This window comes from Triticum dicoccoides, chromosome 3A (assembly GCF_002162155.2).
Source record: "Triticum dicoccoides isolate Atlit2015 ecotype Zavitan chromosome 3A, WEW_v2.0, whole genome shotgun sequence".
Taxonomy (NCBI): Eukaryota; Viridiplantae; Streptophyta; class Magnoliopsida; order Poales; family Poaceae; genus Triticum; species Triticum dicoccoides.
The window spans coordinates 8,222,028-8,238,377 of record NC_041384.1 but is presented as its reverse complement, the minus strand read 5'-3'; the positions used below and the strand labels follow the sequence as shown (position 1 = coordinate 8,238,377).

The 16,350-nt window shown below is 44.0% G+C and overlaps 1 pseudogene; it reads right to left on the bottom strand.

Moving 5' to 3' along the window:
* The window catches only part of LOC119271677, a 68,715-nt pseudogene extending 52,749 nt beyond the window's left edge, over positions 1–15,966 (bottom strand).
* Between the last annotated feature and the right edge of the window lie 384 nt (positions 15,967–16,350).

Here is a 16,350-nt window from a genome sequence, read left to right as displayed (position 1 = left end):
CCTGCGTGTGAACATAAACGTCATGTAATTACTTCACTTTATTGCTAACCGTTAGCCATAGTAGTAGAAGTAATAGTTGGCGAGACAACTTCATGAAGACACGATGATGGAGATCATGATGATGGAGATCATGGTGTCATGCCGGTGACGATGATGATCATGGAGCCCCGAAGAAGGAGATCAAAAGGAGCAATATGATATTGGCCATATCATGTCACTATTTGATTGCATGTGATGTTTATCATGTTTATAGATCTTATTTGCTTAGAACGACGATAGTAAATAAGATGATCCCTCACTAAAATTTCAAGAAGGTGTTCCCCCTAACTGTGCATCGTTGCGAAAGTTCGTCGTTTTGAAGCACCACGTGATGATCGGGTGTGGTAGATTCTTACGTTCACATACAATGGGTGTAAGTCAGATTTACACACGCGAAACACTTAGGTTGACTTGACGAGCCTAGCATGTGTACAGACATGGCCTCGGAACACAGAAGACCGAAAGGTCGAGCATGAGTCGTATAGAAGATACGATCAACATGAAGACGTTCACCGACGTTGACTAGTACGTCTCACGTGATGATCGGACACGGCCTAGTTGACTCGGATCATGTAATCACTTAGATGACTAGAGGGATGTCTATCTGAGTGGGAGTTCATAAGATGAACTTAATTATCCTGAACATAGTCAAAAGGTCTTCGCAAATTATGTCGTAGCTCGCGCTTCTGTTCTACTGTTTAGATATGTTCCTAGAGAAACTTTAGTTGAAAGTTGATAGTAGCAATTATGCGGACTAGGTCCGTAAACTGAGGGTTGTCCTCATTGCTTCATAGAAGGCTTATGTCCTTAATGCACCGCTCAGTGTGCTGAACCTCGAACGTCGTCTGTGGATGTTGTGAACATCTGACATACACATTTTTATAACTACGTGATAGTTCAGTTAAACGGTTTAGAATTGAGGCACCGAAGACGGTTTTTGAAACGTCGCAAAACATATGAGATGTTTTGAGGGCTGAAATTGGCATTTCAGGCTCGTGCCCACGTCAAAAGGTATAAGACCTCCGACGATTTTCTTAGCCTACAAACTAAGGAGAAAAGCTCAATTGTTGAGCTTGTGCTCAGATTGTCTAAGTACAACAATCGCTTGAATCGAGTGGGAGTTGATCTTCCAGATGAAATAGTGATGGTTCTCCGGAGTCATTACCACCAAGCTGCTAGAGCTTCGTGATGAACTATGATATATCAGGGACATATATGATGATCCTTGAGATATTCGCGATGTTTGACACCGCGAAAGTAGAAATCAAGAAGGAGCATCAATTGTTGATGGTTGGTGAAACCACTAGTTTCAAGAAGGGCAAGGGAACAAAGGGATACTTCATGAAACGGCAATTCAGCTGCTGCTCTAGTGAAGAAACCCAAGGTTGAACCCAAACCCGAGACTAAGTGCTTCTATAATAAGGGGAATAGCCACTGGAGCAGAATTACCCTAGATACTTGGTAGATAAGAAGGCTGGCAAGGTCGATAGAAGTATATTGGATATACATTGTGTTGATGTGTACTTTACTAGTACTCCTAGTAGCACCAGGGTATTAGATACCGGTTCGGTTGCTAAGTGTTAGTAACTCGAAATAAAAGCTACGGAATAAATGGAGACTAGCTGAAAGGTGAGATGACGATATGTGTTGGAAGTATTTCCAAGGTTGATCAAATATCGTACGCTCCCTCTACCATCGAGATTGGTGCTTGCGTTGAGCATAGACATGATTGGATTATGTCTATCGCAATACGGTTATTCATTTAAGGAGAATAATGGTTACTCTGTTTATTTGAATAATACCTTCAATGGTCTTACACCTGAAATGAATTGTTTATTGAATCTCGATCGTAGTGATACACATGTTCATGCCAAAAGATATAAGATAGTAATGATAGTACCACCTACTTGTGGCACTGCCACGTAAGTCATATGGGTATAAAACGCATGAAGAAGCTCCATGTTGATGGATCTTTGGGCTCATTCGTTTTGAAAGTTTGAGACATGCGAACCATGTCTATTGGTGTATATGCATGAAGAAACTCCATGCAAATGGACCGTTTGGACTCACTTGATCTTTTAATCACTTGAGACATGCAAATCATACCACATGGGCAAGATGACTGAAAGCCTTGGTTTCAGTAAAATGGAACTAGAAAGCAACTTGTTGGAAGTAATACATTTTGATGTGTGCAGTCCAATGAGTGCTGAGGCGTGTAGTGGATATCGTTATGTTCTTACTTCACAGATGATTTGAGTAGATGTTGAGTATATTTACTTGATGAATCACGAGTCTGAATTATTGAAAGGTTCAAGTAATTTCAGGGTGAAGTTGAAAGATCACCGTGACAAGAGGATAAAATATCTATGATATGATCATAGAGATGAATATCTGAATTACGAGTTTGGCACAGAATTAAGACATGTTGGGGAACGCAGTAATTTCAAAGAAATTCCTATGCACACGCAAGATCATGGTGATGCATAGCAACGAGAGGGGAGAGTGTTGTCTACGTACCCACGCAGACCGACTGCGGAAGCGTTGACGCAACATAGAGGAAGTAGTCGTACGTCTTCTTCCCGATCCGACCGATCCAAGCACCGTTACTCCGGCACCTCCGAGTTCTTAGCACACGTACAACTCGATGACGATCCCCGGGCTCCGATCCAGCAAAGCTTCAGGGAGGAGTTCCGTCAGCACGACTGCGTGGTGACGATCTTGATGTATTACCGACGCAGGGCTTCGCCTAAGCACTACAACAATATGATCGAGGTGGAATATGGTGGCAGGGGGCACCGCACACGGCTAAGGAACGATCTCAATGATCAACTTGTGTGTCTAGAGGTGCCCCCTGCCTCCGTATATAAAGGAGCCAAGGGGGAGGGGTGCGGCCAACCCTATGGAGGCGCAGGAGGAGTCCTACTACTACCGGGAGTAGGACCCCCCCCCCCCCCAATCCTATTCCAAATAGGACTCCCAAGGGGGAAAGAGAGAGAGAGGTGCCCGGCCACCTCTCCTAGTCCTAATAGGACTAGGGGAGGGGGGAGGCACGCAGCCCACTATGGGCAGCCCCTTTCACCTTTCCACTAAAGCCAATAAGGCCCATATGACTCCCGGGGGGTTCCGGTAACCTTCCGGTAATCCGGTAAAATCCTGATTTCACCCGGAACACTTCCGATGTCCAAACATAGGCTTCCAATATATCAATCTTTATGTCTCAACCATTTCGAGACTCCTCATCATGTCCGTGATCACATCCGGGACTCCGAACAACCTTCGGTACATCAAAATGCATAAACTCATAATAACTGTCATCGTAAAGTTAAGCGTGCGGACCCTACGGTTCGAGAACAATGTAGACATGACCGAGACACGTCTCCGGTCAATAACCAATAGCGGGACCTGGATGCCCATATTGGCTCCTACATATTCTACGAAGATCTTTATCGGTCAGACCGCATAACAACATACATTGTTCCCTTTGTCATTGGTATGTTACTTGCCCGAGATTCGATCGTCGGTATCCAATACCTAGTTCAATCTCGTTACTGGCAAGTCTCTTTACTCGTTCCGTAATACATCATCTCACAACTACCATATTAGTTGTAATGCTTGCAAGGCTTATGTGATGTGCATTACCGAGAGGGCCCAGAGATACCTCTCCGACAATCGGAGTGACAAAACCTCGAAATACGCCAACCCAACATGTACCATTGGAGACACCTGTAGTACTCCTTTATAATCACCCAGTTACGTTGTGATGTTTGGTAGTACCCAAAGTGTTCCTCCGGTAAACGGGAGTTGCATAATCTCATAGTTATAGGAACATGTATAAGTCATGAAGAAAGCAATAGCAACATACTAAACGATCGGGTGCTAAGCTAATGGAATGGGTCATCTCAATCAGATCACTCAACTAATGATGTGACCTCGTTAATCAAATAACAACTCATTGTTCATCGTTAGGAAACATAACCATCTTTGATTAACGAGCTAGTCAAGTAGAGGCATACTAGTGACACTTTGTTTGTCTATGTATTCACACATGTATTATGTTTCCGGTTAATACAATTCTAGCATGAATAATAAACATTTATCATGATTATAAGGAAATAAATAATAACTTTATTATTGCCTCTAGGGCATATTTCCTTCAGTCTCCCACTTGCACTAGAGTTAATAATCTAGATTACACTGTAATGATTCTAACACCCATGGAGCCTTGGTGCTGATCATGTTTTGCTCGTGGAAGAGGCTTAGTCAACGGGTCTGCAACATTCAGATCCGTATGTATCTTGCAAATCTCTATGTCTCCCACCTGGACTAGATCCCGGATGGAGTTGAAGCGTCTCTTGATGTGCTTGGTCCTTTTGTGAAATCTGGATTCCTTTGCCAAGGCAATTGCACCAGTATTGTCACAAAAGATTTTCATTGGACCCGATGTACTAGGTATGACACCTAGATCGGATATGAACTCCTTCATCCATACTCCTTCGTTCGCTACTTCCGAAGCAGCTATGTACTCCGCTTCACATGTAGATCCCGCTACGATGCTTTGTTTAGAACTGCACCAACTGACAGCTCCACCATTCAATGTAAACACGTATCCGGTTTGCGATTTAGAATCGTCCGGATCAGTGTCAAAGCTTGCATCAATGTAACCTTTTACGGTGAGCTCTTTGTCACCTCCATATACGAGAAACATATCCTTAGTCCTTTTCAGGTATTTCAGGATGTTCTTGACCGCTGTCCAGTGATCCACTCCTGGATTACTTTGGTACCTCCCTGCTAAACTTATAGCAAGCCACACATCAGGTCTGGTACACAGCATTGCATACATGATAGAGCCTATGGCTGAAGCATAGGGAACATCTTTCATTTTCTCTCTATCTTCTGTAGTGGTCGGGCATTGAGTCTGACTCAACTTCACACCTTGTAACACATGCAAGAACCCTTTCTTTGCTTGATCCATTTTGAACTTCTTCAAAATCTTGTCAAGGTATGTGCTTTGTGAAAGTCCAATTGAGCGTCTTGATCTATCTCTATAGATCTTTATGCCTAATATGTAAGCAGCTTCACCGAGGTCTTTCATTGAAAATACTCTTATTCAAGTATCCCTTTATGCTATCCAGAAATTCTATATCATTTCCAATCAATAATATGTCATCCACATATAATATCAGAAATGCTACAGAGCTCCCACTCACTTTCTTGTAAATACAGGCTTCTCCGAAAGTCTGTATAAACCCAAATGCTTTGATCACACTATCAAAGTGTTTATTCCAACTCCGAGAGGCTTGCACCAGTCCATAAATGGATCGCTGGAGCTTGCACACTTTGTTAGCTTCCTTTGGATCAACAAAACCTTATGGTTGCATCATATACAACTCTTCTTCCAGAAATCCATTTAGGAATGCGGTTTTGACATCCATCTGCCAAATTTCATAATCATAAAATGCGGCAATCACTAACATGATTCGGACAGACTTAAGCATCGCTACAGGTGAGAAAGTCTCATCGTAGTCAACCCCTTGAACTTGTCGAAAACCTTTCGCGACAAGTCGAGCTTTGTAGACAGTAACATTACCATCAGCGTCAGTCTTCTTCTTGAAGATCCATTTACTCTCAATTGCTTGCTGATCATCGGGCAAGTCAACCAAAGTCCATACTTTGTTCTCATACATGGATCCTATCTCAGATTTCATGGCTTCAAGCCACTTTGCGGAATCTGGGCTCACCATCGCTTCTTCATAGTTCATAGGTACATCATGATCTAGTAGCATGACTTCTAGAACAAGATTACCGTACCACTCTGGTGCGGATCTTACTCTGGTTGATCTACGAGGTTCAGTAGTATCTTGATCTGAAGTTTCATGATCATTATCATTAGCTTCCTCACTAATTGGTGTAGGTGTCACTAAAACAGTTTTCTGTGATGTACTACTTTCCAGTAAGGGAGCAGGTACAGTTACCTCGTCAAGTTCTACTTTCCTCCCACTCACTTCTTTCGAGAGAAACTCCTTCTCTAGAAAGGATCCATTCTTAGCAACGAATGTCTTGCCTTCGGATCTGTGATAGAAGGTGTACCCAACAGTCTCCTTTGGGTATCCTATGAAGACACATTTCTCCGATTTGGGTTCGAGCTTATCAGGTTGAAGCTTTTTCACATAAGCATCGCAGCCCCAAACTTTCAGAAATGACAACTTTGGTTTCTTGCCAAACCACAATTCATAAGGCGTCGTCTCAACGGATTTTGATGGTGCCCTATTTAACGTGAATGCGGCCGTCTCTAGAGCGTATCCCCAAAACGATAGCGGCAAATTAGTAAGAGACATCATAGATCGTACCATATCTAGTAAAGTACGATTACGATGTTCGGACACACCATTACGTTGTGGTGTTCCGGGTGGCGTGAGTTGCGAAACTATTCCACAATTTTTCAAATGTACACCAAACTCGTAACTCAAATATTCTCCTCCACGATCAGATCGTAGAAACTTTATTTTCTTGTTACGATGGTTTTTCCACTTCACTCTGAAATTCTTTGAACTTTTCAAATGTTTCAGACTTATGTTTCATTAAGTAGATATAACCATATCTGCTTAAATCATCTGTGAAGGTGAGAAAATAACGATATCCGCCACGAGCCTCAATATTCATTGGACCACATACATCTGTATGTATGATTTCCAACAAATCTGTTGCTCTCTCCATAGTACCGGAGAACGGTGTTTTAGTCATCTTGCCCATGAGGCACGGTTCGCAAGTACCAAGTGATTCATAATCAAGTGGTTCCAAAAGTCCATCAGTATGGAGTTTCTTCATGCGCTTTACACCGATACGACCTAAACGGCAGTGCCACAAATAAGTTGCACCATCATTATCAACTCTGCATCTTTTGGTTTCAACATTATGAATATGTGTATTACTACTATTGAGATTCAATAAGAATAGACCACTCTTCAAGGGTGCATGACCATAAAAGATATTACTCATATAAATAGAACAACCATTATTCTCTGATTTAAATGAATAACCGTCTCGCATTAAACAAGATCCAGATATAATGTTCATGCTCAACGCTGGCACCAAATAACAATTATTTAGGTCTAATATTAATCCCGAAGGTAGATGTAGAGGTAGCGTGCCGACCGCGATCACATCGACTTTGGAACCGTTTCCCACGCGCATCGTCACCTCGTCCTTTGCCAGTGCCCGCTTATTCTGTAGTCCCTGTTTCGAGTTGCAAATAATAGCAACAGAACCAGTATCAAATACCCAGGTGCTACTGCGAGCTCTAGTAAGGTACACATCAATAACATGTATATCACATATACCTTTGTTCACCTTGCCATCCTTCTTATCCGCCAAATACTTGGCGCAGTTCCGCTTCCAGTGACCAGTCTGCTTGCAGTAGAAGCACTCAGTTTCAGGCTTAGGTCTAGACTTGGGTTTCTTCTCCTGAGCAGCAACTTGTTTGTTGTTCTTCTTGAAGTTCCCCTTTTTCTTCCCTTTGCCCTTTTTCTTGAAACTAGTGGTCTTGTTGACCATCAACACTTGATGCTCCTTCTTGATTTCTACCTCCGCAGCTTTCAGCATTGCGAAGAGCTCGGGAATAGTCTTGTTCATCCCTTGCATATTATAGTTCATCACGAAGCTCTTGTAGCTTGGTGGTAGTGATTGGAGAATTCTGTCAATGACGCAATCATCTGGAAGATTAACTCCCAATTGAATCAAGTGATTATTATACCCAGACATTTTGAGTATATGCTCACTGACAGAACTGTTCTCCTCCATCTTGCGGCTATAGAACTTATTGGAGACTTCATATCTCTCAATCCGGGCATTTGCTTGAAATATTAACTTCAACTCCCGGAACATATCATATGCTCCATGACGTTCAAAATGTCGTTGAAGTCCCGATTCTAAGCCGTAAAGCATGGCACACTGAACTATCGAGTAGTCATCAGCTTTGCTCTGCCAGACGTTCATAACATCTGGTGTTGCTCCAGCAGCAGGCCTGGCACCCAGCGGTGCTTCCAGGACGTAATTCTTCTGAGCAGCAATGAGGATAATCCTCAAGTTACGGACCCAGTCCGTATAATTGCTACCATCATCTTTCAACTTTGCTTTCTCAAGGAACGCATTAAAATTCAACGGAACAACAACACGAGCCATCTATCTACAATCAACAGAAACAAGCAAGATACTATCAGGTACTAAGTTCATGATAAGTTTAAGTTCAATTAATCAAATTACTTAAGAACTCCCACTTAGATAGACATCCCTCTAATCTTCTAAGTGATTACGTGATCCAAATCAACTAAACCATAACCGATCATCGCGTGAGATGGAGTAGTTTTCAATGGTGAACATCGTTATGTTGATCATATCTACTATATGATTCACGCTCGACCTTTCGGTCTCTATGTTCCAAGGCCATATCTGCATATGCTAGGCTCGTCAAGTTTAACCTGAGTATTCTGCGTGTGCAAAACTGGCTTGCACCCGTTGTAGATGGACGTAGAGCTTATCACACCCCGATCATCACGTGGTGTCTGGGCACGACGAACTTTGGCAACGGTGCATACTCAGGGAGAACACTTCTTGATAATTTAGTGAGAGATCATCTTATAATGCTACCGTCAATCAAAGCAAGATAAGATGCATAAAAAAGATAAACATCACATGCAATCAATATAAGTGATATGATATGGCCATCATCATCTTGTGCTTGTGATCTCTATCTCCGAAGCACCATCATGATCACCATCGTCACCGGCGCGACACCTTGATCTCCATCGTAGCATCGCTGTCGTCTCGCCAATCTTATGCTTCCACGACTATCACTACCGTTTAGTAATAAAGTAAAGCATTACATCGCGATTGCATTGCATACAATAAAGCAACAACCATATGGCTCCTGCCAGTTGCCGATAACTCGGTTACAAAACATGATCATCTCATACAATAAAAATCATGCCTTGACCATATCACATCAAAACATGCCCTACAAAAACAAGTTAGACGTCCTCTACTTTGTTGTTGCAAGTTTTATGTGGCTGCTACGGGCTTAAGCAAGAACCAATCTCACCTACGCATCAAAACCACAACGATAGTTTGTCAAATAGACTCCGTTTTAACCTTCGCAAGGACCGGGCGTAGCATACTTGGTTCAACTAAAGTTGGAGAGACAGTCGCCCGCAAGCCACCTGTGTGCAAGGCACGTCGGGGGAATCGGTCTCGCGTAAGCGTATGCGTAAGGTTGGTCCGGGTCGTCTCGTCCAACAATGCCGCCGAACCAAAGTATGACATGCTGGTAGGCAGTATGACTTATATCGCCCACAACTCACTTGTGTTCTACTTGTGCATATAACATCAACATAAATAACCTAGGCTCGGATGCCACTGTTGGGGAACGCAGTAATTTCAAAAAATTTCCTACGCACACGCAAGATCATGGTGATGCATAGCAACGAGAGGGGAGAGTGTTGTCTACGTACCCACGCAGACCGACTGCGGAAGCGTTGACGCAACGTAGAGGAAGTAGTCGTGCGTCTTCTTCCCGATCCGACCGATCCAAGCACCGTTACTCCGGCACCTCCGAGTTCTTAGCACACGTACAGCTCGTTGACGATCCCCGGGCTCCGATCCAGCAAAGCTTCGGGGAGGAGTTCCGTCAGCACGACGGCGTGGTGACGATCTTGATGTATTACCGACGCAGGGCTTTGCCTAAGCACTACAACGATATGATCGAGGTGGAATATGGTGGCAGGGGGCACCGCACACGGCTAAGGAACGATCTCAATGATCAACTTGTGTGTCTAGAGGTGCCCCCTGCCTCCGCATATAAAGGAGCCAAGGGGGAGGGGTGCGGCCAGCCCTATGGAGGCGCAGGAGGAGTCCTACTCCTACCGGGAGTAGGACTCCCCCCCCCCCCAATCCTATTCCAAATAGGACTCCCAAGGGGGAAAGAGAGAGAGAGGTGGCCGTCCACCTCTCCTAGTCCTAATAGGACTAGGGGCGGGGGGAGGCGCGCAGCCCACTATGGGCAGCACCTTTCACCTTTCCACTAAAGCCCAATAAGGCCCATATGACTCCCGGGGGGTTCCGGTAACCTTCCGGTAATCCGGTAAAATCCTGATTTCACCCAGAACACTTCCGATGTCCAAACATAGGCTTCCAATATATCAATCTTTATGTCTCGACCATTTCGAGACTCCTCGTCATGTCCGTGATCACATTCGGGACTACGAACAACCTTCGATACATCAAAATGCATAAACTCATAATAACTGTCATCGTAATGTTAAGCGTGCGGACCCTACGGTTCGAGAACAATGTAGACATGACCGAGACACGTCTCCGGTCAATAACCAATAGCAGGACCTGGATGCCCATATTGGCTCCTACATATTCTACGAAGATCTTTATCGGTCAGACCGCATAACAACATACATTGCTCCCTTTGTCATTGGTATGTTACTTGCCCGAGATTCGATCGTCGGTATCCAATACCTAGTTCAATCTCGTTACCGGCAAGTCTCTTTACTCGTTCCGTAATATATCATCTCACAACTACCATATTAGTTGTAATGCTTGCAAGGCTTATGTGATGTGCATTACCGAGAGGGCCCAGAGATACCTCTCCGACAATCGGAGTGACAAAACCTAATCTTGAAATACGCCAACCCAACATGTACCATTGGAGACACCTGTAGTACTCCTTTATAATCACCCAGTTACGTTGTGACGTTTGGTAGTACCCAAAGTGTTCCTCCGGTAAACGGGAGTTGCATAATCTCATAGTTATAGGAACATGTATAAGTCATGAAGAAAGCAATAGCAACATACTAAACGATCAGGTGCTAAGCTAATTGAATGGGTCATGTCAATCAGATCATTCAACTAATGATGTGACCTTGTTAATCAAATAACAACTCATTGTTCATGGTTAGGAAACATAACCATCTTTGATTAACGAGCTAGTCAAGTAGAGGCATACTAGTGACACTTTGTTTGTCTATGTATTCACACATGTATTATGTTTCCGGTTAATACAATTCTAGCATGAATAATAAACATTTATCATGATTATAAGGAAATAAATAATAACTTTATTATTGCCTCTAGGGCATATTTCCTTCAAGACATTGTGGAAATTGTTTCACAACTGATACAGCCTGGAACACCATAGTGTGATGGTGTGTCCGAACATCATAACTGCACCTTATTGGATATGATGCATACCATGATGTCTCTTATCGAATTACCACGATAGTTTATGGGTTAGGCATTAGAGACAACCACATTCACTTTAATAGGGAACCACGTAATTCCGATGAGATGACACCGTATGAACTATGGTTTAGAGAAACCTAAGCTGTCATTTCTTAAAAGTTTGGGGCTGCAACACTTATGTGAAAAAAGTTTCAGGCTGATAAGCTCGAACCCAAAGCGGATAAATGCATCTTCATAGGGCACCTAAAACAATTGGGTATACCTCCTATCTCAGATCTGAAAGCAATAAGGGATTGTTTCTAGAATCGGGTCCTTTCTCGAGGAAAAGTTTCTCTCGAAAGAATTGAGTGGGAGGATGGTGGAGACTTGATGAGGTTATTAAACCGTCTCTTCAACTAGTGTGTGGCAGGGCACGAGAAGTTGTTCCTGTGGACCAATTGAAGTGGAAGCTTATGATAGTGATCATGAAACTTCAGATCAAGTCACTACCAAACCTCGTGGGATGACAAGGATGCGTACTACTTCAGAGTGGTACGTGATCCTGTCTTGGAAGTCATGTTGCTAGACAACAATGAACCTACGAGCTATGGAGAAGCGATGGTGGGCCCAGATTCCGATAAATGGCTCGAGGCCATAAAATCCGAGAGAGGATCCATGTATGAAAACAAAGTATAAACTTTGGCAGAACGGCTCGATGGTCGTAAGGCTATTGAGTGAAGATGGATTTTAAAAGGAAGACTGACAATGATGGTAAATGTCACCATTAAGAAAGCTCGACTTGTCGTTAAGATGTTTTCCGACAAGTTCAAGGAGTTGACTACGATGAGACTTTCTCACTCGTAGCGATGCTAAGAGTCTGTTGGAATTATATTAGCAATTACTGCATTATTTGTGAAATCTTGCAGATAGGATGCCAAAAACCATTGTTTCCTCGACGATTTTGAGGAAAGGTTGTATGTGATACAACTGGAAGGTTTTGTTAATCCGGAAAGATGCTAATAAGTATGCAAAGCTCCAGCAATCCTTCTAAGGACTGGAGTAAGCATCTCGGAGTTGGAATGTATGCTTTGATAAGATGATCAAAGTTTTGGGTGTATACAAAGTTTATGAGAAACTTGTATTTCCAAAGAAGTGAGTGGGAGCACTATAGAATTTCTGATAAATATATGTTGACATATTGTTGATCAGAAATGACGTAGAAGTTCTGGAAAGCATATAGAGTTATTTGAAAAGTGTTTTTCAATGGAAAGCCTGGATTAAGCTACTTGAACATTGAGCATTAAGATCTATAAGGATAGATCAAAATGCTTAATAGTACTTTCAAATGAGCACATACCTTGACATGATCTTGAAGGTGTTCAAGATGGACCAGTCAAAGAAGGAGTTCTTGCCTGAGTTGTAAGGTATGAAGTTAAGACTTAAAGCTCGACCACGGCAGAAGAAAGAGGAAGGACGAAGGTCGTCCCCTATGCTTTTGTCATAGGCTCTATACGGTATGCCATGCTGAGTACCGCACCTGATGTGTGCCTTGCCACATATCTGGCAAGAGGGTACAAAGGTAATCTAGGAGTAGATCACCAGATGGCGGTCTAAATTATCCTTAGAGGAATAAGGATATGTTTCTCGGTTATGGAGGTGATAAAGAGTTCGACGTAAAGAGTTACGTCGATGCAAGCTTAACACCTATCCGGATAGCTCTCAGTAGAGATACCGGATACGTATAATGGAGCAACAATTTAGAATAGCTCCAAGTAGAACAGTTATTTGAAATGGCTCCAAATATAGCGTAGTAGCTGCATCTACAAGATGACATAGAGATTTGCGAAGTACATACGGATCTGAAAGATTCAGACCCGTTGACTAAAACCTCTCTCACAAGCAACATGATCAAACCCAGAACTCATTGAGTGTTAATCACATAGTGATGTGAACTAGATTATTGACTCTAGTAAACTCTTTGGATGTTGGTTACATGGCGATGTGACCTGTGAGTGTTGATCACATGGCGATGTGAACTAGATTATTGACTCTAGTGCAAGTGGGAGACTGTTGGAAATATGCCCTAGAGGCAATAATAAATTGATTATTATTATATTTCCTTGTTCATGATAATCGTTTATTATCCATGCTAGAATTCTATTGATAGGAAACTCAGATACATGTGTGGATACATAGACAACACCATGTCCCTAGTAAGCCTCTAGTTGACTAGCTCGTTGATCAATATATGGTTACGGTTTCCTGACCATGGACATTGGATGTCGTTGATAATGGGATCACATCATTAGGAGAATGATGTGATGGACAAGACCCAATCCTAAGCATAGCTTAAGATCGTGTAGTTCGCATGCTAAAGCTTTTCTAATGTCAAGTATCATTTCCTTAGACCATGAGATTGTGCAACTCCCGGATATTGTAGGAATACTTTGGGTGTGCCAAACGTCACAACGTAACTGGGTGACTATAAAGGTACACTACAGGTATCTCCGAAAGTGTCTGTTGGGTTGGCACGAATCGAGACTGGGATTTGTCACTCCGTGTGACGGAGAGGTATCTCTGGGCCCACTCGGTAGGACATCATCATAATGTGCACAATGTGATCAAGGATTTGATCATGGGATGATGTGTTACGGAACGAGTAAAGAGACTTGCCGGTAACGAGATTGAACAAGGTATCGGGATACCGACGATCGAATCTCGGGCAAGTACAATACCGCTAGACAAAGGGAATTGTATACGGGATTGATCGAATCCTCGACATCGTGGTTCATCCAATGAGATTATCGTGGAACATGTGGGAACCAACATGGGTATCCAGATCCCGCTGTTGGTTATTGACCGGAGAGTCATCTCGGTCATGTCTGCATGTCTCCCGAACCCGTAGGGTCTACACACTTAAGGTTCGGTGACGCTAGGGTTATAGAGATATTAGTATGCGGTAACCCGAAAGTTGTTCGGAGTCCCGGATGAGATCCCGGACGTCACGAGGAGTTCCGGAATGGTCCGGAGGTAAAGAATTATATATAGGAAGTGCTATTTCGTCCATCGGGACAAGTTTCGGGGTCACCGGTATTGTACCGGGACCACCGGAAGGGTCCCGGGGGTCCACCGGGTGGGGCCACCTGCCCCGGGGGCCACATGGGCTGTAGGGGGTGCGCCTTGGCCTACATGGGCCAAGGGCACCAGCCCCTAGAGGCCCATGCGCCAAAGGGACAAGAGGAGGGGAGAGTCCTAAAGGGGGAAGGCACCTCCGAGGTGCCTTGGGGAGGATGGACTCCTCCCCCCCTTGGCCGCACCCTTCCTTGGAGGAAGGGGAAAGGCTGCGCCCTCCCCCTCTCCCTTGGCCCTATATATAGTGGGGGGAAGGGAGGGCAACCATACCTAAGCCCTGGCGCCTCCCTCTCCCTCCCATGACACATCTCCCTCCTCCCGCAGCGCTTGGCGAAGCCCTGTTGGAATCCCGCTACTTCCACCACCACGCCGTCGTGCTGCTGGATCTCCATCAACCTCTCCTCCCCCCTTGCTGGATCAAGAAGGAGGAGACTTCGCTGCTCCATACGTGTGTTGAACGCGGAGGTGCCGTCCGTTCGGCGCTAGGATCTCCGGTGATTTGGATCACGACGAGTACGACTCCTTCAACCCCGTTCTCTTGAACGCTTCCGCATAGCGATCTACAACGGTATGTAGATGCACTCTCCTTCCCCTCGTTGCTGGTTTCTCCATAGATAGATCTTGGTGACACGTAGGAAAATTTTGAATTTCTGCTACGTTACCCAACAGCTTACGTGAAAAAGCTTCAACCTGATTAGCTCGAACCCAAATTGGAAAAATGTGTCTTCATAGGATATCCAAAGGAAACTATTGGATACACCTTCTATCACAGATCCGAAGGCAAGAATTTTTTTGCTAAATTCGGAAAATTTCTAGAGAAGGAGTTTCTCTCGAAAGAAGTGAGTGGGAGGAAAGTAGAACTTGACGAGGTAACTGTACCTACTCCCTTATTGGAAAGTAGTACATCACAGAAACCTGTTTAGTTGACTTTACTTTGCAGACATATGTGGATGCTAATTAAGCTGCCAACAGAGGAGGAGCTGCTGCAGGTTAATTAACTAAACAAATTAACTAGCAGCTACTGCAGGCATAGCAGAGAAACAAGGCTCTCCTCTCAGGCGCCGATGGTCAACGAAGATATAGGAGGTGATCAACTCAGCTCGGTACTGGCAAATGGATCATGGGACGTATACAGGAGGTGTCGGACGACTGATCTGTTAGAGCCAAGGTGACGAGGTGCCTGAGACAATTTTCTCAAGCTGGTTATTCAGTGCCCTTTTACGTGGAAGGACCTGCAACCAACAAGATGGGTGTTTGATGTTCACAAATAGACACGTACGTACTAGCCAAAGGTTGCTTTAGTGTCAGCTATTAACACCTCTGCTCATCATTTCAAACTGCTAAAACAAAGTTTAATGGGCTTGATTTTTATGTCTGATGGCTGCTGCATGCACTTTAAGATATGGTGCATTTGGTTCAAAAAAATTAAGGATGTTGAGTAGGCAATTCAGACATTAGGTTTCAAATTACTCTTCTCCTTCCTACATCAGAATCACATGAGGTCATTTGTTCCCCTTGATTAATGAAAGGAATCAATGTGACGACTGATTTCTAAGTACCACTCTTACGGTACATTTCTCAGCAAGAGCTTTCGTAACTAAATGAACCCAACAGTTCTGGTTTGAAACCTGCTTCTTGTCTTGTAAATTACAATAGTTTACATCTACTCCCTCTGTACCGTTTTACTTGTCGCTGGGCAATCGCAGTGCAAATTTTCTAACTCTATAAAATTTTCTTCCTTTCCAGATTTACCCTTCCACCTTATCCGCTCCTCGCTCGCACCGCTCGCTCCTTCTGCGTCGCTGCAGCACTCACTCGCTCGCCCCTTCCCTCGTCGCCTCTCCCTCTCCTCTCCGTGGCCGGCCACTCCCTTTCCTTGTCGCCGCCTTCCCCCTCTCCTCGTCGCCGGCCTCTTCCTCTTCCCGTCGCCGGCCTCTTCCACCGCCCCTTTCCCCCCCC